Source organism: Leptonychotes weddellii, chromosome 8, assembly GCF_054177405.1.
Source record: "Leptonychotes weddellii isolate Sample4059 chromosome 8, ASM5417740v2, whole genome shotgun sequence".
NCBI classification, from domain to species: domain Eukaryota; kingdom Metazoa; phylum Chordata; class Mammalia; order Carnivora; family Phocidae; genus Leptonychotes; species Leptonychotes weddellii.
Window position 1 is genome coordinate 16,774,383 of NC_138376.1, and position 26,449 is coordinate 16,800,831.

Genomic DNA, 26,449 nt, shown 5'->3' on the forward strand with positions numbered 1-26,449 from the left:
AAAAAAAAAAAAAAGACTAAATTTGCAAAGTGCTTATTCATACCATTTTTCTGGGATAAAAGTTACTGCTATAATTAAATAGTTCTTGTTTTTTAATTCTTTGCTAATTTATGTATATGTATTTATATATTATAAATATTTATATTATATATATATAATATCTATGTGTACGTATATATATAGTGTGTGTGTGTGTGTGTGTAAATATATAGCCTTGTTTCTAACTGGCCACATTTTTTTTCCCTTCAATTTTTCAATCCTTTCCTGCTTTCTTTTAAATCCTTTTTTATAATCTGGATTGATCCGACTTTGCATTTGGCATGGTGTGCCCTCTCTGCCTCACCTCCACATCCCTACTTTCCCGTCTGGTCTTTCTGGTTTCAGACTCTCTCCGTTTGTCTTCTTCTCTCTTTTCCCTCCATTATTCCATGCCTCTCTGGAACCCAATCAGTATGCCAGGCAGTAGGGCAATGACAGAGAAGTAAGTCGTAGGGGTCCACCAGCTTCTACTTCCATCGTTAGAACAGAAATACATGCTGAGGACAAATGAACTGGTCCTCAAGACTCCCTGGGATAACTTAAAGGCAGGACCGTGGGAGGCTGGGGGGGGGGGGGTCGGTGGAGGTGGGGGTGGGCACTCCACACATGGTACTTCAGGATCTTGCCCCCTTGAGTTCGGTGCTCTCTCTCATCCTCTACTGAGAGCTCTTGGATCACAACAGGTAGCATGAGAGAAAAACTAAAATCATTAGTTGTGTGTGGGAAGACTCATAGCTGTTTTGAGGCGGGCAGAAAATGGGGGGGCATTTGGATCTTCAGTAAGGGGCCTGAGCTTTGCATGTCTGAGAGGAGTTGTACTCCAAGTGGATTAAAATGGAAATAGAAAGGCACCTAGTTATACCACTGTTTGTTACAGGGCAGAAATCAGTGTAAGTCAGGCTGGCCCTGGCTCTTCGCCAAAGGATTTTATTTCCTGAATCACCAAAACCGTTTTCCTTTGCAGGCTGCCCCATGGTCCCTACCCTCGGCACAGAATTGCAAAGAGTGAGGCTCCAAGGCCACAGCCCTCTGGCCACTCCTGCTGGCGCAGACTTTGTCCCAGTTAGGGGCTTCCTGCACCTCCGTTGCAGATCATCCCTGGCTATCCTTCCCTCGTCAGCAGCCTTGAGGTGCTGCTGCGTCAGCGAATGAATGTCCAGTGCCTCGCGGATGGGGCCTGGAGTCACGGCCCAGGCTAGCGGGCTGCCCACGTGTGGTGCAAGGGCCCACAGCCACCCAGAGGGGAGGCGCGGATCCCCTTGCGGACACTGGGAGAAGCCAAAGCCACGTTAGGTGGCTGTCCGCCCCGCAGCCTCAGGAACACGCACCATCTGATTCTTTGGCCCGCTGCACCCCCCAGTCGGTAATCCGAGTCCCTGCAGGGCTGGTAGCTGTAGCCACTAAGCCGGGGCTGCTCTGTTTCTTCTCAACGGTTAACATGTCCCAGCTCTTCTTCAATGTCAAAATGTTTTCCCATGAACAGCAGGGGTAGCATTCCCCCCGCCCCCCCACTCTTATCAGCCCTAGCAACCAGAAGCCCGGTTTCCAGGAAAACAGCCACTTGATCCAACCTGGTGAAACCCACTCCCCAGCCCGGCAACTGACTGGCACTTATGCCCCCAGCACTCAACAGCCCAGTGTTTTTTTAGCTGTGGCCACATGACATCATTTCCAATTGGCCAGCCTTCCTTCTCCTCCTCCCCCGTGCAGCCTCACTCCCAGCCCTTCTCCTCCCCGCAGCCGAGGGTGGTATTTTGTGGAGTAGTGGGAATGCTTTGGGCTTTTTTGGGGGGACTGATTCCCTTTGTTTCTCAAAATATTCCTGGCCCTGGCAGCTCTAATTCCTTCCCTGGGTAGAGACAGTGTGGCTCGGGGCTCCAGGAACGCACGCCGCCTGCTCGCTGCCACTGGGCTCTGGCTCAGCCCGGGTGGCCGGGCTGGGTGGCCCCGAGGAAGACCCTCCCTTTCAGTGGGGCGCCCCCCTCCCTGGTGGGAAATGGAACGCTGCTTCTCTGAATCCCGCATCCTGTGAGGTGCTGGGGGGGGGGGGGCGCAGGGGGCGGGAATAACTGCGATGCTCACATGTGATTGTTCGCTGCTTCCCACGCCCCGCAGTTGTCTTTGAGTCAGTTTGGTGGCCTTCCGGCAGGCCACGAAACAGCAGGGCTGTGTCTTGTGATGTGAAGAGTTTCTTTTCCTAACCATATATGTCTCCCCAAGAGAACCAATAAATAATGTGGTAGCTCTGGCTGGCTTGTCTTTCCATAGCTGCCCCAGGAGCCCTCTGGCCCCTGCTCGTGGCTTCTCCTGTTTCAATTTCCATGTCCTCTCCGTTTTGTAACTCAAGGAGCTCCCCGGCTTAGGAACAGCTGACAAGCCGGCCAGCTCCCCGGCCGTGGCACCTGGGGAAGGGGCGAGGGGCAGTGCCTTGCAGGCATGCTCGGGACAGCCTGGCCCCGGCGGCCCTGACGCCCTGGACGGTGAGCAAGGATGGGTGCTGGGGGGCAGGGACTTCGGCTGCCGGACCCAAAGCATCTGGCAAGGCCATTCAAGTGAGTAATGAGATGGGGAGACGTGGAAGAGCATTTCCTCCCAGCAGAATCTTCCAGACAGCCTCCCAACACACCCTCATCTTCCACCTGCGTCTCCCACCAGAAAGGGGGCGACCGCTCATTCAGTGCGCATGCGTGGCGGGCGGGACTGCTTGCCCCACCGAATCGCAGAGCTCGAGGGCTTTTCAAACCCATCACACACCAGCTCTTCATTTTACAGACGAAGAAACTAAAGCCCGGGGGGGAAATAACTTGTCCCAAGTCAGAGTAGAGCTGGGGTTTGAACCAACGGCCTCCCAGAGCTGTTACTTCGCACACCAGAGAGCTCAGGGGCGGCTCCCTCAGGCTCCCCCAGAATCCCCCCGCCCCGTGTGTTTCCATACAGCACCCAGGAAGGTGAGTGCACACTGGGACAGGGGGTGAAGGTGAGTTGGAAGAGTAAAGGCAATGGAAGCCCTGAATTTCATCCCTCAAGTCTGGTCCCGGTCCCTGCACCCCTAACTCTGCTGATCCTTTCCAAAAGTGATGGATTTTTCCTTCTGGGTCAAACGAAATCCTCACCCCCTTAGCCCTGGGGGAGGGACAAGCGGAGTTCCAGGTTAGGGTAACTGGAAAGAACACCGAGGGCTGTTCCTTGCCTCCAGCTGTTCTTTTATCACGCAGCACCTGGCGTGGAGGGAGCCCAAAGGGCCATCAGAGCGAAACATGCCAACTGCGAAGTGGCTGGCAATGCTGGTGTGGGTGGCCGAGCCTTACGGTGACAGCCAATAAATCCCAAGGCTCTGATTTATCCTCTCTCTCAGCGCTGGAGTGGACATTTCTGAGAACGCCCCTGAAAGGTGACAACATGGACCAAGCTGCCCCCAGCTTTGGGCTTTGAGGGGCATCTTTCCTCAGAGCTCTGGAATGCCGTGCATTTGTTTATCTCGGGCAGCGTGTGTGCCCGCCCACCCTATCTACCTCTGCTTTCTCCTGAGCTCAGCATGCCATTGGCATTTAATAAATGTTAAAAAATAGCAACATCTGAGCCACTGACCTTCACATAAAGGCCTTTGAGACCATTGCCAGCCGGTTCCTCCTTCATGCCGCCAGACCCCGAAGGTCTGAGGGGGGAAAGAGAAACACACCCTCAGCAACTGGGGTGGGGGGGTGGGGGGGCACGGCCGCTGGGGTCTGGGAGTGCTGCGGAGTTTGCAGCCCGCGCTCAGAGGTCACAATATATGGACCGGGGCCAGATGCTTTAACAGAGATGCCCGGGCTGGTTGCCCTTCACAAATCAAGGGCGGTGGTTTTGCTCCATCTCGCCCTACCCCTCCAGACATTCCTGTGTTCTCCAGGCCAATGGGTGTCACGTGTGCTGGGGATCGGGCGTTTCAGACCCAAGCGCTGGGCCAAGGCTGGGGCATTTCTGTCGCCCTCTCTTTTTTGCCTCTCCCTCCCTCACAAAAATCCTTTCCACCATTGTTCCGCCGAGACTTCCTCGTCTGGTGGTATAGGACAGGAGGGACTGGGGTTTTCCAGTCAGTCTGAGTCAGGTTTCAATGTCTTCCTTTTTTAAAAAAATTATGCAGCCTTTTCTTTAGCCACATGGCCTGGGCGGTGGAGTCTAGGCAGTCTTCTTTTTCGGCTCACTCTCTCCCTTCCTCTTTTTCTTCTTCCCTAAAGACTGGGAAAAGGTGAATGTTGTAGAGGGAGGGACCTGAGTCTCCTGCGGGCCTGGAACTGGAAGGCCAGCTTCATGTAATTTATTTAAGGTCACCAGTGAACCGGCTTGACAGGCGAGGCCATTCAGATTTGGGGAGAGTAAGCAGGCGGCTAGGTCAGCGGCTGGCAGGGGACAAGGCTGCATCCCAGGCCAATCATGTGGGGGCGCACCGTGCCGCACACACTGCTCAAGGAGCTTGGCTCGCTTGAGCCCTTTTCTTCTCCGTAACAGCATTATAAGAGGGGGCTGTTGCTAGCCCCCATTTTACAGATGGGGAAACTGAGGCTCAGAGAAGTTAAGTACCTTCCTAACATGGTCACTTCGGTTTCTGAGCCACTATCATAGGAGCAAAGGTAATTTTCTGGGAATCCTGGGCATTCTGGATGGCTGGACTGTTGGTGTGCCCAGGATGCTCCCAGTCTCAGCAAGGAAAGTGCCGTGTCTTGGGAAACCCCTTGGTCTCAGGAAGCCGGACAGGGTGGTCGCCCCACTGAAAGCTCTTCCAGCCCTTTCTCTTTCTTCCCCACGGTGCATCTTTTGTTTTTGCTCTTTAGGGCAACACACTGTTAACTTCACTTATTTTCTGGGGAAAGGCAGAGGGGGCTCTGGGGTGGGGAGAGCAGGAGCTAGGTCGCGGGGTGGGTTGAGGATGGCAGGGGGCAACGTAGCCCCCCAGTGCTGGGAAGGCAGTGAATGCCCCTGACATGGTCTCTCCTGTTATTAGCCTAATGTGGAGTGGAGGACGAAGAATGGACAGCAACACTGGGGACTCTGGTTCAGTGCAAGGGAACCCTGAGTTCCTCCTCAGGACATGCGGGGCATTTCCTCCATCACAGAGTCCTTGAGGTCTGAGAGGCAGGCTGCAGGACTCATGGTCACAGGAGAGGAAACCCAGGTGTAGGAAGACCCGCAATTGCCCAAGCAAGGATGTGGGGAGTGAGGAGTTGAATCCAAAGCCATGCCTTTAATCATGGGATGGGGCTACCTCTTAAGGGAAAAAAAGGACGGGGAAGAAGGTGCCCCAGAAAGGCCTTGAAAAAACACAAGGGGTGGTTGGGGGGAGGGGAGGCAGGCAGAAGCAGAGAAAAGTGAATCTTGGTGGGAGCCCAGGCATTGCTCTGTGCTTTCCCACATATTAATCCATTCAGGCCTACCCCTGAATCATCATTGCTATCATCATCATCATTTCCAGTTACAAATGAGAAGGGTGAGGCACAGAGGGATAAAGACACTTGCCCAAGGTCACACAGCTAGTAAGTGACGTAGCTAGGATTCAGACTTGTCCGATGGTGAAGGACGAGAGGGATTTTTTTTCCTCCTCCTCCTCCTCTTCTTCTTCTTTAAAAATTATGCAACATTTTATTTACTGGCAAGGTCAGTGGAGTTTAGGCAAAATCTTTTTCAGGCAGCTCTCTCCCTTCCCCTTTTATGTTCTTCCCTAAAGGCTGACTATTTGAGCCCCTCTGCAGCCCTATCTCTTTGCGGGCTCAGGCCCACCAGGGAGTAGGGCTGGTGTGTGGGGGCGGGAGTTGGTGATTGGTAATCCCAAGTGTGTGTGTGTGTGTGTGTGCGTGTGCATGCGCGAATGAATGTGTGTGCATTCAGACCGAAGTTGCTCCAGGAAAATGTTGGGATCCTAAAGCTGGAAGGTCAGCCCCGCCTTGCCCCTTCTTAGCTCCTCTCTAAACCCTTATCAAGCCTTCCTGGTTAGTCTCCTTTCAGAAGCACAGGGAAAGTGCCAAACCCTGAGATCACCTGTTGGCTTTGTCCCAACTCGCTGCTCAGGAAGCAGCCTTTGTGCATCCCTTACACCTGTGTCTGATGGGAAATGGGGGGTGGGAGGAGCACATCAGGAAAGGGCCTGTGCTGGCTGTGGGCTCCATGCCCTGGGGGAAGTTCTCTCTCTCTGCCCCACCCCTCCGGACAAAGGGGAGCCCTCTCTCGCCCTTGCAACCACCTCTTCACTCTGGTGCATTACTCCCCTGTCTCCACCTGTTCCCCTCCCTGGGTCTGCACCAGGCTGGTGCTGGAACCGGCCCTGCTGTGAACAGCGTAATTATGAATGAATCACACATCAACAGGTTGAAATGGATGAACAATAAAAGTCCAATACCAGCCACAGTTGATGGGTCCACCTTGTAAAGAAATACAGAATCACCTTCTGCATAGTGGGGAGTCTTGTTTCAAGTAGCTTTCACACTGGAAGCTCTCTTTCTGCCAACCAGTTAAGTAATTAGATCTATACCAGCGCTATGGAGAGAAGCCATTTCTAGGTAGAAAGCCTTTTGCAGGGCAGCCAGTAAAGGAACAGGAAGTGCCTAAATCTAGAGCATCGCATGGGTATCTAGTGATTATGCTCCACCACGGTTGGAATAACAATATAGAAATTAATCTTTATAGCCCATAGTAAGTACCCAATAGAGAGCTTTGAATAAATGAATAAAAACTCTATTTTTATGTCTGAGGTTTGAACAAGTAGACTGAGAAACTGAGAAGCCTGTGTAATCAGAACATCAATGCTGATACAAAAATGTGATTACTCTGATCTAGACTGACTTGAAAGGTGGAGCAGTTTGAGATACAGAAATAGATCATGAAGCCAGGGTGATGAAAGAACAGAATCAGCCACTGAGATACATCCCTTTGCAGTAGTTGGCTAAAAGCAGGTGCTATGGGGCGCCTGGGTGGCTCAGTTGGTTGGGCGACTGCCTTCGGCTCAGGTCATGATCCTGGAGTCCCGGGATCGAGTCCCGCATCGGGCTCCCTGCTCGGCGGGGAGTCTGCTTCTCCCTCTGACCCTCCCCACTCTCATGTGCTCTCTCTCTCTCTCTCTCTCTCAAATAAATAAATAAATAAATAATCTTTAAAAAAAAAAAAAAAGCAGGTGCTATGTATTGCTGCCCAGGTTGTATACTGCACAACTTCAGAATGTACTCTTCATGGCAACTACAGTATACAGTGTGTTTTGCAAAGCGATGGCTCTCGATAAGTGTTTTCCCAATCTCTTAGTGAGGGATACTTAGAAAGCTAGTATCAGAACAAAACAGTGCATGTTATTTGCAGTTTATCTATACATCTATTTATGCTTGCCTTAATGGTTTAGTAAATTGCATATAAGTCATTCATGTGGATTCAGTTATTTAAAATTTTTTTATTATGAAATAATTATAGATTTACAGGAAATTGCAAAACAGTGTACAAGGAGGTCCGATGTACCTCCAGTTTTGCCCACTGGTAACATCTTGCAAAACTAGATATAACATCAAAACCAGGGAACTGACATTGGTGCAATCCACCAAGCTTATTCAGATTTCCCCAGTTTTATAAACTTTCATCTCTGTGTGTGTATGTGTGTGTGTGCTTGTATGTAGTTTTATCACATTAAACTGGTGGTAGATTCTTGTAACTACTGTCACTGGTCCATCCCCCAGGATCACTCTCACCCTGCTACACCATCCTCCATCCCTAACTCTTGACAACCATTAATCTGTTCTCTGGCTCTATAATTTTGTTATTTTGAGAATGCTATATAAATAGGGATTCGATCTTTTTTTTAAATTGCCAATTATTTTAAAACTAATTCTTTTGCAACAAAGTTCTGACTTCAGGGGCGCCTGGGTGGCTCAGTTGGTTAAGCGACTGCCTTTGGCTCAGGTCATGATCCTGGAGTCCCAGGATTGAGTCCCGCATCAGGCTCCCTGCTCGGCGGGGAGTCTGCTTCTCCCTCTGACCCTCCCCCCTCTCATGCTCTCTCTCTCTCATTCTCTCTCAAATAAACAAATAAAATCTTTAAAAAAAAAAAAGTTCTGACTTCAGGATTTCTACATAAGGATTCCTAGGGGCAAGTGGTTGAACTAGGGGGACTGAACTGATAGAGAAGTCAAGACAGAGAAGGTGCAGGCCTGGAAATGAAGAGAGAACTTTTATTTATTGAGCACTTACTGTGTACCAGGCACTGTTCTAAGGTTTTGTGTGGGCTGCCTACAGAATGGTGCCTGGAGGGGCTGCCTTCTTTTTGGGGCTCTTCCCAGCCTCACCCAACATACATTCCTATGTCCTTTATGTACGCACTTCCCATTGTGTCACCAACCCCTGGAGAGTAGGAATGCCTATCCCTACTCTGAGAGCTAGGAGTCAACCATAGGGTCTCTGGCCATTGAATGGTTCAGCTTTGATTTTCCTTGCCCTTAGGTTCTGAGCAAGCTCTGGCTGCCCAGGGGGCTGCATGTAATTCATCTGCTTATGGTCCTTGGATTGCCCTTGTTGCCACCTCCCCACTGCTGGGACGAAATGCCATCTGACAACTGGACACGGGTGGCCTTTGCGGTTGGCATCCTGTCCTATAGCCACTTGGCTGCCTCAAGGTTTTCACCTCTGAAGACCTAGAGAGAGACACACACACCATTATTGACACCCTCAGCATTTCCAGGAATTCAAGATTAATGGAGAGGAACTCATTGTCCTAAATCCCCCACTGGATATGAGATTTAGGAAACTCCCTTCTTGAGGTTATTAAGGCTCAGTGGCTCAGTGAGAGACCATAACACAATTGGCCTTTTATCTGGGAACTTTGGGCTGAATTGGCACAAACTGACAGTGAGGGACTTTAGACCCAGGATGGATTATTGGCACGGGTGAGTTTTTCTGTTGGGAGATCTCTGAAAATAGAAGTGAACATGATGGGCCTGAGCATCATGTCTGAAGTCATCTTGTTGGAAGTCAAGGCATGAAGGAAATATTATTTGAGAGCCCTTGTTGCACTTGGATTTTGCAAAATCTCTCCTATTTGTAAATGGACCTGTGGCCTGAGGCAGAGAAGAGAACAATCTTGGTGTTTCCACTGCTTGAACACCAGTGAAAATACCACAGCTATCCTATAGGCAGAATCCTCTGGTATTATATTCCAGTGGAGATTGGAATACTAGACTGGATATTTACAGCCATTTTGAAGTTGGGACACTTGTCACTGATAAGCAACATGGATAAGTACTTCATGTTGGTTGGCGTATATACTTTATTAAGGCAAATAATAATTGATTGTGTTGTGAGGATTTTGTTAGAACACTTCGGAAAATTGGAGGCCCTTTAAAAATTGCAGCAGGAGATAGTCTGCATTTAACCACCCTGTCTAGGTTAGAATCTGGGGCCATAAAGCCAGAAGTCACAAAGACTGATATCTGAGTTCACAACTCCTATGAGGAGAGAAACGATCATTTGTTATGGCCACTGGGCACATTAAAAACTGTGTGATTACTTCCACGCCCAATGGTAGGCACTGTGGTGACTTTAGACATTTACTGGTGACTCATTAAACTATTGGTCTTCAACCCTTTGCCTTGGAAACCCCCGCTTTCTTGGGGCCCCTCCTTATTATAGTTAAAATAGCTTAAAGTCCTTGTGAATCCTTTAAAGGCAAACATGGATAGATTCCCTCTAGAGGAGATTCCAAATCAAAGCAAACATCATTAAAGCAAAGTCCAGAGCATGTTGATCAAAAATAAAACGTTGGGGAATATTTTGTGATGCCCTGGAGGTGTGATTTTTCTATAAAGGGAAGCCCTTAGATTCATTGCACAGACACACTGTCCACCCTTTCCACTTGGTGGCAAGTGTCCTTCTGGTAAGAAGCACATTAAAGACTCCCATCTCTCATCTACAATCATAAATCCGGAAGGCTATGAAAACCGAAAGCTTTTTGTATACCTGATGCCATTTGCCAGCAAAATCTGACCTGAAATGACTTGAAACTATTCATAGGTTTAATTTATCTTATGAATCTTCATGTTTCATTGCAGAAATATTAACATTTGCATATGGGGCAATGCTCTATGTCCTCTGTGAGAGTGGTGATATACAATATATAGTGTATTATCTTTCTAAAAATCTGAAAAATTCTGAATTCTGTAACACAGTTGTCCCAGAGGGTCTTGAAAAAGGGATTGTGGACCTGGAGTACAACCTTTTTTTTTTTTTTCCCCATGCTACACAAACATCAGATCCTTTTTTTTTTTTGATAGGTGATGGGACCCAACCAGATGGCTAAGCTTGTCAGGCCTTTATCCCCTGTCACTGACAAAGTCTAAGGCAACATGATCCCATGTTAAACCCCAGGCTCCAGAGCTTCCTCCACCTTGCCCAGAGTTCAAGGACTGGCAGCATTGCCTTTTGGCTGGCTGGGCACTGAGGTGGTGGGGCCCTTTTCCGACCCCTCACACAACTTCTCTACCTGGAGGCAGAGAGTTGGTGGGGAATGCCAGGCTCCCTGCTGACAAGGCTTTCCCTGGAGTGTGTGAGACCTTACTGTAAACCCATGGAGCCACTCACTCATGGAATTGTCAGTGCCTTCATTCCCTCAGTTAATATTGTGCACCTTTTGTGAGCTAAGCATGTTTTATTGAAATCCTGCCACAAAGTGAGAGATCGAGTGAGAGTGTGAAGCTTGGACTCAGGCAGGATTTTCCTAGACAGTCTTTCATAGAATCCAAGAGATGCTAATGGGATTTTAGAGGAAAAAGATTTCCATGACCAAAGGAGTCTAGGAAGCGATGAATCCAACAGAGTTAAACAGGTTTCCGTAAAGCAGTGTGCTCGGTAGACATCCCAAAGGGGGCGTTAGCACTGACCAGGGAGGGGATGCTTGCCCCTGGGCCTCTGTGTCTTTCCCAGCTCACGTTATTTTTGTATTCCATGGAGGCTGTAGGAGAAATTCTGTAGGTACAGAGCTGAATGACTCCATAAAGCCATGGGAAAAATTCCCACCATGATCTGTGTGTGTGTTTGCAGGGGCTGTAGGCTATTGTAGCTGTCCCAACTACCTTAAAACAACATGAAAGTGCAGGTGGGGACCTGCGCTACTGTGGCAAAGGAATGCTCTTCTGAAGTTGTACCATCTTGAGAATAATAGTCCCTGCAGAGCACCTTCCAACTGAATCTCTCTGAACTTTTTTTTATTCCCTAGACAGCTTGCCTTCCGCGGTACTGTAATACATAGTGCAAAAAACATGATTGCCCTCTGACCTGTTAGTATTTTTTTTTTAAAGATTTTATTTATTTATTTGACAGAGAGAGATACAGCGAGAGAGGGAACACAAGCAGGGGGAGTGGGAGAGGGAGAAGCAGGCTCCCCGCAGAGCAGGGAGCCCGATGCGGGACTCGATCCCAGGACCCTGGGATCCTGACCTGAGCCGAAGGCAGTCGCTTAACCGACTGAGCCACCCAGGCACCCTGACCTGTTAGTATTTTAAGAACCAAAATTTCTCATGATTCAAGACTACGTGGAAGACAGGAGGAGTCCCATTTTCATGACTGATCTTACAGTTAGGGTCTCTCCTGGGAAAACCATCAAACATGCACCACTATAGTATTTTAAAGCATTTCCCCAGAGTTAGAATGTTAGTTTTACTGATGGAGTTTCAACTAAAGTTTATGACAAACGCATGGGGACAACATTTTGCTGGAGATAAGGGACAGTCTAGTAGGATGGGAATAGATTGGGTTCTTTAGTGTTTGCTTTCTTAAACAGTGATTTGAGTTCAACTTCTGAACTGAACTTGGGTTCTTTTTTACCATGTTTGTGGCTGTAGCTGTTTGTTGTTGTTATAATTATTTCTGCCCCTGACTTGCTCTCTGATGGAAATTATTTCACTTTCTTTCTATTTGATTTTGTTGTGCCTTAGTTTCCTCAGAGGAAGATCAGAGTTTGTGAGTATTTATGAAGAAATGTCTGTGAAATTGGGAATAGTCCTGGGGTGGAAATTTGTAGGTACTATGAAATGACTTTTTTTTTTTTTTCCTTTTTTCAGTGATTACTGCGTAGTGAGCACTCAACAAAAAACGTGGCAAGAATGTAAGAACGGTGATCCGGGAGGGCTGGCCTCTTCTGCTTTCTCAGATACTGAATCCCCCAGTGGTCAGTGATTTGCAGTACTTGATGAGTACCTAAATGATTGATTCATGACCCCCAGAAGGAAGGAAGGAGGGAGGGAGGGAGGGAGGGGAAGAAGGGAGGAAAGAGGGAAGGAGGGGAGGAAGGAGGGAGGGAAGGAAGGAACAAAGGCAGAAACAACCTACTGAGCTAAAAGGTAACTGATTGTCACCTTTGTTCTTTCCTTGTCATGGAATTCAGGGGATGTGTAGAGCTTTTTTCTTTCTTTCTTTCTTTTTTTTTTTTTAAAGATTTTATTTATTTATTTGAGAGACAGAATGAGATAGAGAGAGAGAGCATGAGGCAGGGAGGGTCAGAGGGAGAAGCAGACTCCCTGCTGAGCAGGGAGCCCGATGCGGGACTCGATCCTGGGACTCCAGGATCATGACTTGAGCCGAAGGCAGTCGCTTAACCAACTGAACCACCCAGGCGCCCCTAGAACTTTTTTCTTCACAATTCTTTCCAAATACATAAATATTTTGCAGTATTCCAAATTTCCTTAGATGTTTTTTATTCCCTCTCTTATGTGGGTGAGTGAATCATTTCATTGATCAGGACTCTTGATGAACAAGCACAGTTCACTGCATTCTAAAAGAATACACATTTCCCATTTTTATTCTTTATGCCCCCGCAAACCTGTGTCCCTTAGTAGTGGGGTAAGCCCATGTCTGTGTGCTAGCTCGCTAGATCTGCACGCTACTGATATTTAAATCACTTGATCCTTTCAAAATAGTCTATGCAAACCCAGGTGACCCTCAGCCCAACAGACATTTTTCTTCCCTAATTGTAGGAGAGCCAAGTTCACTTTGTTCTTGGACCTTCCTCCTCACACTGCCCCACATTTCCTTCTCTTTGAGGGGCAATGGCATGTAAGTCAAAGATTCGTGGTCCAGGAGAAAGAACACTGGGCCCAGAGCCAGGTGACGAGGGGTTGAATCCCAATCTAGCTACTCATTCATCCATCATGGAGTCTTGGGGAAATCTCTCTGTCTTTCTAGTCTTCCATTACCCCACAGGACTGTCATGGAATGCAGTCAGCTCAGTGTGGCATGCTTGGCTTTTCCCTGGGAGAATGCCACAGGAAGCCCAAGGCAGGGGCAAGCAAGGCTAGGTCTGCAGTGTGGCCACATAGCTAGCCCCCGCTAAGTCTCCTCCAGCAGTTCCCCACCTGCCGGGGTAGAGGATGCATCATCCCTGAGCAGCCTGAGCTGGCTAAGGCCCACATTTTTGCCACAACCCCTGCTCTAATTAAAAAAAAGAGTATTGCTACCTAGGATATGATTCGTAATACTTAATAATAGTAATAACTCCAAACACGCTATTCTAAGTTCTGGACTAGACTCTGAAACTGAATTAGTTTCAGTTTTCTGCATTTCCCTTTCCCCATGTGTAAACTCAGGAAGGTGGATCACGTAGTCAGTCCTCTTTTAACACCGAGTTCTTCCACATCTAAGCACTGTCTTTAATACTTATGGGGGAATAACTACTCAGGTACAATTTGCAACGCCCATTTTATGGAATAAGAAACGGGCTCTGACTGGTTCACAGGGGCAACAAGCCACGGATCTGGTTTCCAGCCAGGCAGTCAGACTCCCAGCTGCTCGGACTTCCTTCAGTAAGTGACTTCTAGGGGCAGATTTACCCCCAGGATAGGGACTCCTCATCCCCTCAAAGCTCAGCTTTTAGGATGTGAGAAACAGTGAACACACTTCTCAGGTAACTTCCAATGTTGTTTTCTGCATTTACTTGATGAAGCAGGTGCCCCAGGCATCATTATGGGATGTGACTGTTCCTTACTTGGTCTTTGTCGGTTAGATTTAAAAATCCCCAAACACATATTGGTGTAAAAAGGCAACCTTTTGTCTTCTGTTTGGGTTATTTCTCCTTTGACTTCTGAGCATAAGAATGACTGTGATTGCAAAAAGACAAAGATGTTGATTTTATAAACCACGAACTTATGAACCATTCTGCTGCCCTCCTGGTGCTGCTGATAAAGACCTCATCATTTGGAACAGCATTTAAAGAGACAGACATACCAGACAGCTATTCAGAGCTGTGCTGTTTTGAAAGGAGAGGTTGGTTCCTTTGAAGCCACAGTGCCTGATTTTGCTTTCTGAGGTGTGTGTGCAGCTCCTCTAAATGCTAGCTTTGTGTGCACATCTGAGGGTGGATTTCTGGCTCGGAAGAAGATATGACGCAGTGATGAGGGTGTGCCTGGTGCAACCAGAGCTGAGTTATTTTCCTGTCCCCCCCACACCCCGCCCTTTCCTCCTCTGCAGGATCCCTGTGCTCACCTAGAGATAAGGGAGCACAGAGGTTTCCCTGGAGGCTGGAGGCCCACCTCCTTGGCAGTCCGGGCAGCCTGCAGGCCAGGGACTGGGCCTGCTTCCCCCACAGTCTCCTATTTCAACAGAAACCCCTGCTTGAATAAAGCCTGAGAGGAAATGAGTTCAGAGGGAGGGAGGTGCCTCATTTCCAGAAAAGGCTTCAGATTCAGACTCTGACTTCACCTGTCCCTCTCCCTGTGAAGGGCCCATTGAAATCAACGCATCCTTCTCCTTGGCCCAGCCTCCAAGTCACCTAGAAGCTCCTTCCTTGTCTTCCTGCCTGGCCCCAGGTAATTTCCGTAGGGAGTGCTTTTGCTTGCTATTTCCAAGCCAAAGCATCTTTTTCTTATACTCCCTGCCTTTGTGTAGCAGAGAAGGACTCCAGATCACAATGACGTAGTCTATATTGATTCCCAGTCAGTCGTCAGGGACTTCTGAGTGCAGGATGGAAATCCCAAGGGAGGCTTGAGTGCCTAGCACCCACGTGTTCCTAATTAAGGACCACTGCCCCCAGAGCCACAGTCAGCCACCATCAAAGTGTCTCTTTCACAGAGTACTGGAAAATGAGACCTCAAATCTCTGATTTACTCCCCTCAGACTATAGTGGGTTGGGATTCCAGCACCCCCACATCTGCATCTTCCAGTTGAGTTGGAAGAGCTTCTTCTAACTTAGCCTCAGTGTGACTATTTTGCTCCCCTGGGGAGAAGTCAGCGCACAGCCTGCCCAGCAGAACCTGACCAGGTGCTGACCCAGATCACAGCCCTCATGTTTAGGCTCTTAGTTTCCTTACATGCACGGGGAGTTCATAATCATAATAAGAGTAAGATGAAGACTGACAACAGTGAACATTTACTGAGTACTTGCTATGTGTCAGGCATCTGACTGTTTTACCTTCATTTTCTTCTTTAGTCTCCATGACAACCCCGTGAAGCAAGCACCACTTCTAGGCCCATTTCATGGATGAAGAAGTGAGGTGTAAACATAAGTTATCTGTCAACTTCACACAACTGGGAATTTGTCAAATTAAGATCCAAAATATAATTTTTTTTGGACTCCTTGTGATAACCTCACTATATTATCCTTGGAATCAACCACAGACCTGTCTATCTGTCTATCTATCTATCTATCTATCTATCTATCTACCTATCATCTATCTATCTATCTATCTATCTATCATTTTTTGGGAGAAGAATCCACTTTTTACTTCCCTGAAGCCTTGAGATCACCTGGGACTGAGAATAGAAGGGTAACTTCCAGAGCTGGCTAAGCAGAGGGATTGTGGGCAGCCTGATCCCAGGTCCTCTCCTTGCCAGAAATCCCTGCACAACTGAATCTGGGGCAAGGTTATCCCTTTCCTGATCTACCAGTTAAGACCCTGAGATCTACCAAAACAGCACATCTGCCCAGCAGGAACTCTGACATTTTTTGCTCATGGGCCTCCTCCCAACCCCCAGTCTTTACACCAGCTCTCCCTGCACCCCTCACCCCACCTGAGTGCTCTCCCTGTCTCCAACACCTCTCTGACCTCACCTGACCTCACCTGGGGCCACATCTGGATGATCTCTTCCAGTGTCTTCCATCAGCACAGTGAGATTAGAGTTCTCTGATGGTACTTCCTTGTCAACCTGTGTGTGTGTGTGTGTGTGTGTGTGTTTGTGTCTGAGAGCGTGTCAGAGTGTGTGTGTGAAATAGCTTTACTGAGATAATTTCCATACCACAAAATTCACCTACGTAGTCTACAAATCAATGGTTTTTAGTATATTCAGAGTTGTTTGACCGTTGTTGCAATCCATTTTAGAACATTTTTATGATTTAAGAACAAAATCATTCAACTATTCCCTTTAGCTGTCCCCTTCCTGTCCCTGGGCATCGATGTGCCACTGCTAATTACTTTCTCTCTCTCTGTTTTAATTTACCAAGCAGACAGGGAGAGGAGCTAAATGAAGGCCTCTCCTCTTGCAGGATCATTTTCACGTGATCGTGAACTACCCATAGTATAAGAGTCAGAATCACCTCCAAAGATCGGACTCGTCAGAGCTCACGTGGCCATTCGCCACCCAAGGCTAAAGCTCCTGTTCCCTCCTCTGCCCATTGTACTGGAGGATTCTAGGAGATGCCTTTTCCCCAAACAACCCACCCCCACTCCATTAATAAAGTGAAGGGCTGTTGCCAAAAAGCTGATTACAGCTCAGACACAGGGGCCTCCAGGCAGAATTAGAACTTAAATTGTGCAATCTGAAAGCTGGAAGGAAACTTAGAACTTCTTCGTGCCTGTTTAGGGCCCCGTTTCTGGATCTGGGAACTGAGGCTCAGTGAGCTTAAGACAGGATGGGCATCCAAGTACCTGGGGATCCCGGGCTTCGCGTTCTTGCAGCAGAATAGACACAACATCAGTTAAAGTGTCCAGCAGGTCAAACCGGGCTGGGAGAGGTAAAGGGAATCTGTAGGAGTGCAGACTGAGCATGGGGTAAAAATACCAATATCTTGTGATTGGAAAGCAAAGCACCATCTGGAAGGATCTCTCCTCAAAGCTCTATCAACTATAGACTGAAAGTGGGGACTGATTTTATGTGGGAGAAACCTGGTCACTCACCTGGTCAGGGGACCAAGAGTGACAATACCCCAGGTGGGTATTGTCCTAAGGTGCCCCCGAGGTGGCGCTCCAACACAGCTGGGGTCACTCCTGAGACTGGCCATGAGGAAAGATGGGTTTGGCCCTGCTGGGGGTCCACGGCAGAATGAAAGATCTCTCTCTGAAGGTTGTCGAGGACAGGGGAGGCAAAGAAAGGCTGTGTGGCTTCCATATGGTTGGCGATTCCATATAAGGCGTGATCCTGGATTGGGCTTTGAACCAGAAAAGAAAAGGTGACATGGTTGGAGCTGGTGGTGGGATTGGGATGGGGTTTCTGGTTTGGATGGGGGTGCTGTATCCAAGTCTATGTCCTGCTGTGGATGATTGTACTGTGTTTACGTAGGAGAGTGTCTTTGTTTTGGGGAAATATACACAGGAATATGTGGGAGTACGGGGCGTCGGGTTTACAGCTTGCTTCCAAATAGTTCAGAAGGGGAACTAATGGAGATGGGGGAGGAGAGAGGGAGGGAGTAAGACAGACAGACAGGGAGCAGATGGGGTAATCTGGGTGAAGGGCGTATGGTAGTTCTTTGTACTATTCTTGCAGCTTTTCTGTAAATGTGGAATTATTTCAAAATAAAAAAAAAAGGAAACCAGACACCTCCTGATACCCCAGTCCAAACCAAACCAAGAAAGCAAAAACAAAACAAAACAAAACAACAACCCAAAAAACCAACAAGAAAACACATCCTCAGGAGGTCATTTAGTGCCCTCATCCTTGTCATTAGAAAGATTTCCAGAGAGAGATAAAAAAAGTTCTTACTCTTTCTTTTTTAAAAAAAAAAATTTATTTGAGAGAGAGAGAGGGAGCTCGGGGGGGAGGGACAGAGGAAGGGGGAGAGAGAATCTCAAGCAGACTCGGAGCTGCGTGCAGACACCAATGCGGGGCTCGATCTCATGACTCTGAGATCACAACCTGGGCTGAAACCAAGAGTCAGATGCTTAACTGACTGAGCCACCCAGGTGCCCCCAAAAGTTTTTATTATTTCTTATTTTCATAATAATATTTCTTATTCATATTACTTAAAAGTTCTTACTGTTTAAAAATGTATCTTAAAGTCTCTGGAGGAGAAATTTCTCTTGAATATGCACAGGATCAAAAGCATTTTGGGAATTCTATTCCCTTGAATATACCATTATTCAGTTTGTTTTTAACACTGAAAATTCTCTGGGAACTGGGAGTGACGAGTTGCGTATTCACTCCATGTGAGCGTAGGGAACCTTCATGCTTGCTCCGCCGTGAGCTGTTGGAAGGCCTGGAAAGGACCAGCCTGCCCGTGGGAGCTGTGTTAATGAGTAGTGATCACTAGACTGAGGCAACACATCTCCCTGGGTGGTTAGGATGCTATTATTTAGCCCAACGACATAACTGTAGCAGTTGTTTTGAGACATGTCTAGACTGAACCGGGAGCATGTTAATTTAATAATAATCCCTTGCCTTTCAGACACAGGTGTGTGTGTGTGTGTGTGTATGTGCACGTGCGCGTCCGTGCACTCACTTTTACCTCTACCTGCGTACACATGTGCGTAAACACATTCACATCGGTTACATAGGACCTGCACATCCCCACACTGTGGGTGTGCCCAGGATCTGTCCCACCTCTCTCTGTTCCCACCCTTTCGTGCTCTCTTCTGTAGTGCAAGGAGCTGGAGGTGTGCAAACTACATTGTCCAGATTCTCTTGTCATGTCGGTTCCTGCTAGTGTCTTCCAATGGTGGGTGCTGTCTCATGATTGGAGGGAGACAAGACTTTCTGTCTGTCTTGTTTCCTCTGGAGGTGGCAGTGACTACAAAGTTGGGGTTCTTTGGTCCCCGGGCAGGGAGTGTGGTTTCGACAACTGTGGGCAGCCCCCGGAGGAGAGCGTGGGGTCCCGGTTCCCCCTGCATCAGCGGAGGGAGGGGTCTTGGTCTGCTGCAGGGGTAAGAACAGCGGCTCCTGGTGCAGCAGTGAGGGGCAGGTTCCCCAGCAGCCTCGGAGGCCACCCTTGTGGGCTCTAGGTGGGTCTGTTTTTGCTCTTCGACTTCAGCCTTAGACTTGGTAGCAGATTCCTCATGTTATTTATCTCTAGATAACCTTACCTTTTCCCCTCCTGGTCCCAGCCCTTCCAATATTTTGTAATCCATTCCCTATACTAAATTCCTTCTGTTTAGAAACATCTGGAGTCATTTCTGACCCTGCAGGTTTTGATGGAACATTCCTGTCTTGACACCAAACGGTTTGCAGCTATGGAGTGAGATAGTTTGGATTAGGACTGTCCTGTTTTTATGCTTATTTCTGATAGTAAGCGGGGATAGAGAGAAAGTCTGCAGCATTTATCTCTGATTTTCTCTAGTCCTTGTGACAATTGATGCAATTAAACACTTTTTATTTCCACTGTCACCCAAGGACTTCTTTCCAGCTAGCCTCACAGCAGCATTTCCTACCTTCCACAACGTGGGCAGGGCCTCCATCACACTTTGGGGGCGACTGGGTGGCTCAGTCCTTTAAGCATCTGCCTTAGGCTCAGGTCATGATCCCAGGGTCCTGGGATGGAGTCCTTCGTCAGGCTCCTTGCTCAGTGGGGAGTCTGCTTCTCTCTCTGCCGCTCCCCCTGCTTGTGCTCTCTCTCTTTCTTTCTCTGACAAATAAATAAAATCTTAAAAAAAAAAGAGTCTCCCTCTTCCTCTGCCCCTCCCCCACCACTGGTGCGTAGGAGGTCACGCGCGCGCATGCTCTCTCTCAAAAAAAAGCCTCCTTTTGGTTTGTAATTTGGGTTTCTGTCTTTTATCTCTCCTTAACTTTGTTCTTCCATTGATTTACTCATCCTTGCATATTTAACCATCTCATTCAACCAAAAAAAAAAAAAAAGTTACTACTATAAATAGATGCTACTAGGAGCATGTCCTATACCCAGTATGAATCTGGAAACATAGGGAGCTCTATGGACACACTTGCTGTCCTCATGAGCCCACAGTTTAGTGCAGCTGATGGGCCAGTAGACAGTTTCTGGGTGGTGTGAGGGGTCCTTCAGTAGGGGGCATGCTAAGCGCTCATCTACCTTTTCCTTGAAAGGCATATCCTTGATATTCCCCCACTAAATGCACACGGACCCCCATGATCCACTGTACCTCACACACAAAGAAGCACTGATCTGGCCTGACATAGAATATAAGTCAACAAATGATGAGTATAGTTAAAATAAAACTAAATAAAATCTGAACAGTCTGAGAGAGAGTCTGAGACTAACAGGCAACCCAAGAATGGAAGAGCTCTTAGTAGCCTTCCAGCAACCATGATGCCCGTAGACCAGGACTGCTCACCCTCCTGCCCCAAACTCAGGGGACAGCAGTTCTCTTGGCCCGTTTTCCTCTACTGCCCAGAATTCCTGGCACTATTTAAATCACGGCGATCTCTTTTTCTGGCCAAGCCCAGTTGGAGAACTCATCTGTGAATTGACCTAAGTCCACTGAGTATATTTGGTGATATTGTTTTCCCTTTCTTCCTGTTTCTTGTATTGTGGGGTCTCATGACAGGTGTTTTTAACTTACTGAAAATTAACTCTACTTGTAAGCCCTCTGCTCTTCTTCCCCCGAGTATTCCTTTTCCCCAAAGAAGGAGACAAGGATGAACGTGGGGCAGGGCGCAGGTGACAGGATGTGTATGCCCCATGGATGTGGGCTAGGTGCTGTCTAAGGAGGAGTGTTGGCGAGGAAGCAGGCTGCCCTGGTCCCGTGTGCTAACCCATGAGGAGGTGTCTGTCTTGAAGGCTCAAGGGAGGCAGCTGATTTCTAAATGGAGAGAGAGTGGAGGAAAAGAGGGCCTGGGAATTGCATTCCAGGCTGAGGAAAGTGTGAAGTGCAAGGGCTCCAGGTCAGAGAGCCCAGGGCACCTGCCAAAGTACCGTAATTAGTTCTGGCCACTGGGGAGGGGAAGGCGGGTGATGGGGTTGGAGCAAGTGACGAGGGTCTCATAGAATAGGGTAGGGAATTTGGGTAGCATGGGCATATTTTAAGCAAGGGCCTTGCCCGGTGAGATTTGTAGCCAGCTATCCCCGGGAGGAAACAGGAGTAACCCTGGCAGGCAGGACACAAGCTAAGGATCTCTCACAATAATCCAGTTGAGAGATGACAGACAATAGTGGCTCAGGACAGAGGCGGTGGAACTGTGTGTGGGATTTTCTCTCAGAGATTTTTTAAATTTTGGTCAGCTTTGATACTTTTAGTCTTGGAAAGATCTTTCCATTTTCCTTGGATACTCAGATGAGCTTACAAAGCACTTGCAGTGTCAAAGATTCAGATGCATGTGGGTCATTTCCCCAAAAGAAATGGGTAGAGGATTTTTTTTGCAAACTGGTGTTTGGCAGTGAGAAGTACCCAGAAAAAAATATTCTGCGAAGAGTTGGTTGTCGATGCTTTGACCCTTAACATCTGTTCTAAAAGATTAAGAATAGGAAACAGCCTTGGGTTCAACCTCCTTGGGAAACAAAGCAGAAAGAGCCCTTGTGGAATGGCTATCAGGCCCCCAGCAAAATCTCTGCAGCGAGGAGAGATGGAAATAAGAGAAAACAAGGCTTGATTCCTGCCCCGTGTGATTAACAATGAGGTTGGACAATGGAACGACACACGTGAGACTATTGGTTATGTAATTAAGTGTTGTAGATTTTGTGGTCAGGAGGGAGCTAAGTGGCTAGGAGCTGCATGGAGGAGGTGGGCTTGCAGGTGCCCTGAAGGGCTGCAGAGATAGACAAGAGGAGGTGTGCAGACAATGAGAAGGTGGCCCACAAGAAGCTGGGCACAAGGACATCTGCCTGGGGGGTTCTAGGCTGGGCCAGTGTTAGCTCAAAGAGAGCTGCAGTGCACAAAGATCACAAACTCAAAAGAAGCAACCATCTTACTGTTTTGAGTGATGATTCCATGTCCTTCTCAAAGTGTTTTAACTCTCCTGGGCCAAGGGTTTGGACAGGAAATGCAACCATGATCTTGGCACGGCTTCACCAACAAAGGGTAGGCTTGGGCACCTGGGTGGCTCAGTAGGTTAAGTGTTTGCCTTTGGCTCAGGTCATGATCCCAGGGTCCTGGGATCGAGCCCCGCATCAGGCTCCCTGCTCAGCGGGAAGCCTACCTCTCCCTCTGCCTGCCGCTCCCCCAGCTTGTGCTCTCTCTGACAAATAAATAAATAAAATCATTAAAAAAAAAAAAAAAAAAGAAAGGGTAGGTTTGTGTTGGGGCTGTCCAGCTTCCCCGCCAGCAACCATGGAGGCAAATTCTCTCTTCTCATCCTGAGATATGTCCATAGTCACTGGAAAGGGAATCAGTGGATCTTTTTCCTCGGAGCTGTGCTGGCTCCAGGCAGGAGGAATGGATTTATTTCCCTCTTTACCAGCTCTCTCCACCCAGGGGGCAGAATGGCCCGGGAGCTGATGGGGTTCAGTGGAGAGGGGTTTCTTCACAGAGTTGGAGGGGAAGATGGAGATGTATTTATGGCCCTTGTTGAGCCACTTGTCTCTTCTCAAGGATAAAATGACAAATTCCTTGCATGGTACAAAACCAGTTTTTAAAAGTCAATTTGGGCCAGTCAGAAGGTCTCACCCGACTGTCAGTGACGCCAGGAGAGCAGTTGCATTTGATGGCAGAAGCCTGGAAACCGCTCCGTTTGGCTCAGGCCCGTGAGCGCCAAAATGGAAGCACATTCTTGGCCTTCACCTCCAGGGTTTTCCAGAACTCTTGCTGTGAATGCTTCAACTAACAGACACACCCTTCCTGAGGATCTCAGGGCTGTCGGAATTTGAGAAGATCTTTGATATTTTAATAATACTGGCTTTGATGTGTCCCCTCCAAAAACAAATCAACATGAGCCCGATTCTCTGGATGCGACTGGCCCACATCATGCATGTATTAGTCAGGTCGGGCTGGGTTATGGTGCAGTAAACAAGCACCCCCCAAACTCAGTGGCTTAAAACTCAAAAGGTTTACTTCTCTTTCTCATTACACGGCCATTAGGAGCAGCCTGGGGCCCTTCTCCATGCCTGGGCGTCAGAGCAAGCACCATCCCCGGCTCTACGGGTCCCCAGGCCAGAGTTGGGAAAATGCCCCGTGGATCACCACTGCTTTCGAGAGCTTCTGTCTGCACACATACCACCTCTGTAGGAATTGCTTTGGCCTCAGTCGGACACGAGGCCACTTCCAACTTCAAGGGGGCAGGAAAGGCAGTCCATGGTGTGCCTGGAAAGAGAACTGGAAATTTGCTGACTCCCCAGCTGTGTGACCTCTGAGGGGCAGGGATGAAATAATGGTCCAGTCTGGTTTAATGGCCTGGAAGCCAGAGGCTGGGGGTTTTCGCCTATTAGTTCTTGCCCTCAGGCAAATCATATACTTCCAAGAGATATCATTTCCTTGTCCTTTTAGGAGGGAGTTGGGTGGGAAGAGTGGTGAATGGAAAGGAATGATGACACCTGTCCGGCCGGCCTCCTAGCAGTGCTGTGTGGCTCAGAATAAGTCAATGCCAATGACACTGGAACACGAAGAGGAAGGGATACAAATATTTTAATGATGGGCTGGGCACTGCTCCAGGGAACTACAGTGCAGGAGTGGTTCTCCTGAGCAGCTGCATTTATTAGGACAAGGTTGCAAGGCAGAAAAAAAAAATCCAAAATAGTTGTGGCTTAAATACGACAGACATTAGTTTCTCAGATAAAAAACAGAGCATGCAGCCAGGACGGGGATGAGGGCTTCACCGTCCTCGGGGCTTTGGCTCCCTTCACATGGCTTCTGTGTCGTCCCCCAAGTGTCTCCCTGTTTTAGCCCAGGCGCCCCAGAAACCAGCGCATGATGCAAGAGCAAATGCACCCGTCCTTTTTTGCAGTATGCAACCCCAGGAAGGAAGAGGGAGGGAAAAAAGGCAAGAGAGGCAGAGAGGTGAGGATGTATTACAAAGGGCTGTGTCACGAAGCTGCTCACAGCTTTTGGCAAATGCAGCTGATGTTTTGTGGGCTGTTTCCAGAAAGGCCTGCTGGCCTCATGGGAGGGATTTGTCTGTCCAGTCATCTCCCCCCTTGGTCAAAGTTGGCTTCGCAGGGCATCAGGATCCCTGTACTTCCAGGTGGCACTGTCTGGCATCGCCTGCAAAGGAGAGCTGGACTCAACACAGCAGCAGAACCAGGGCACGTGGAGCCACCCAGTGAGGGACTGTGAGTTAGTGCGGCTCTACCTGCCCATCTCAGCTACAGCCCCACGGGCCTGGCCTGGAGGACGGTGTACCTGCTTGGGTAAGCAGGTCCCCCCTCACCCCGCCTCGGTGTCTTGCTCCTCAGCAGCAACAGGGAGGCCCTGGGGCAGGAGGTGAAAGGGATGAGATGGAAGGCATGAAGCAATGGGCTGTTGGGTTGTACCTGCAAGCAACGTGAGGAATTCAGGGACATCTGCCACAATGGGCCCATCCCAGCCAACCAGGTGAAATGTCATGGCTCCCTAACCTCTGCCACAAGATGGCATGGAAGTCAGTCAGCCTCCCTGTAGAAAATCCAAGCCCTTCGCTAGCTGACGAGAATGTGGTTGGTGTTAGGGGGTCCTTTCAGGGGATTATTAGAGGTATGGACAGAGAAAGCTTGTTTGAACAAATCCTGGGAGGTATGTAACCAGCTGTGGTATATTCCATAGGCCAAAATGGCTGCATGAGCTCCAGCCATCATGTCCATATACCTATTAACAAGGAAGATGGAAAGGAAAGTTTGTGCATGACATACTTGCTGACCTCCCTTTGGCCAGATCTTAGTCCTGGCGTCAAACTTAGGTACAAAGTGTAGTCTTTATTCTTGGTGCTCTTATGCCCAGTTAAAATTTGGCTAAAAGAACAGAATACTGGGGCCAATTGGCAGTTTGTGTCACAGCAGCCAAGGTTGAGGGGCCCTGAGTTAGCACAGCAGAGCTTCCTTTGTGAGCTCCAGCTGCGTCCTGGCAGGACCGTGGGGCCTCTGCCGTGCTCAGTGGGGACGGGGAGGAGGAGGGGGGGCGGGGATCCACGGCAGTCTGCAGTTTCCTTTCTGTGGGTCGATGTTTGCCACAGGCCCCAGTGGCCGGGCGGGTGCGTGCCGTGCTGGAAGCGAGAGCGTGAGAGCCGGAAACATCAGGCCTGGCACAACTGTCTACACTGTTGGCACCACACTCGCCCGCAGGTCAAGTCGCTCCTTCTCCTTGCCCTTCAGGTCCCACGGGGAGCCCTGTACGGATGATGCCATGGGAGGCAGCCCACCATGCCCGAGGCTGCCCTATTTTCCAGGGGCCACTCCATAGCCTCAGAAAGGCTGTCTCTAAGCAGGCCCTCTGTGAAGGATGCCTTAGTTAAAGCTCCCCCCACAGCTTCATTTCCACTTCCCTCCCCCTCCGCCACCATCCCTTGGCATTCCCTCACATCTTTTCCCTTTAAACTTGATACTGAAGAAAGATATCTTTCGACTCCCCCCCCCCGCCCGCCAACACAGAACAAGGTCATAGCTGAGTATTAAAAGGGCATCTGGAGCATGCAGGCAATGATGACCACTCCGTCACCAGCTCCGGGGCACCCCGAGGAACCCGCGCCGCCTCCCGGGGCGGGTTCTGTATGGATTCCAGGAGCTCTTCTGAGGGACGGGTGGCCGCCGAAGGGGCCCAGCACCCACGCGGATGAAACGCTGACTGCTGGTGGGCAAGAAAGCGAGAGGTGGTGAGTTACTGCATTTCCCCAGCACGCACACGCACAGCTGAGCCGCGCCATGCCAGGGGCTGGTCTGAGCACAGACGTGGTTACAGAAGGGAGTGATTTTGGTGAAGAGAGGTAGTGAGGTCATCGCCCTCCAAGGTGTGTCTTGGGAGAAGCACGTCAGGTGGGAGGTGGAGGATTAGGCGGCACTGAGTCAGTCAGTGGGCCACGGAGAAGAGCCTGCCCACTGGGAGTGGGAGGGGCTGAGACGTGGTGTGGCCCTTTGAAACCGGGGCATGGGCTTCTGGCTGCTGTGTCTTCGAATGCGCTCACGCTGCTGCCCACCGGGGCGGGTCCTCCTCCCCCTCCTCCTCCTCCTCCCCCTCCTTCCTTCCCTCCCTCAGCTACCCCCTCAGCTCCCTCAGCTCCCTCCTCAGCTCCTTCCTCAGCTCCCTCCTCAGCTCCCTCAGCTCCCCCCTCAGCTCCCTCAGCTCCCTCCTCAGCTCCTTCCTCAGCTCCCTCCTCAGCTCCCTCAGCTCCCCCCTCAGCTCCCTCAGCTCCCTCCTCAGCTCCTTCCTCAGCTCCCTCCTCAGCTCCCTCAGCTCCCCTCTCAGCT

General features: G+C 49.2%; 1 long non-coding RNA gene across 1 annotated transcript; it reads left to right on the plus strand.

The window, feature by feature from the left end:
* The first annotated feature begins 844 nt into the window (after nt 1-844).
* On the plus strand, nt 845-18,014 carry LOC115937066 (uncharacterized). Its single transcript, XR_014147538.1, has 5 exons — nt 845-2,591; nt 6,847-6,944; nt 12,099-12,205; nt 14,751-14,837; nt 15,458-18,014. It is a non-coding gene; the product is annotated as an uncharacterized LOC115937066 (long non-coding RNA).
* Nucleotides 18,015-26,449: the final 8,435 nt, after the last annotated feature.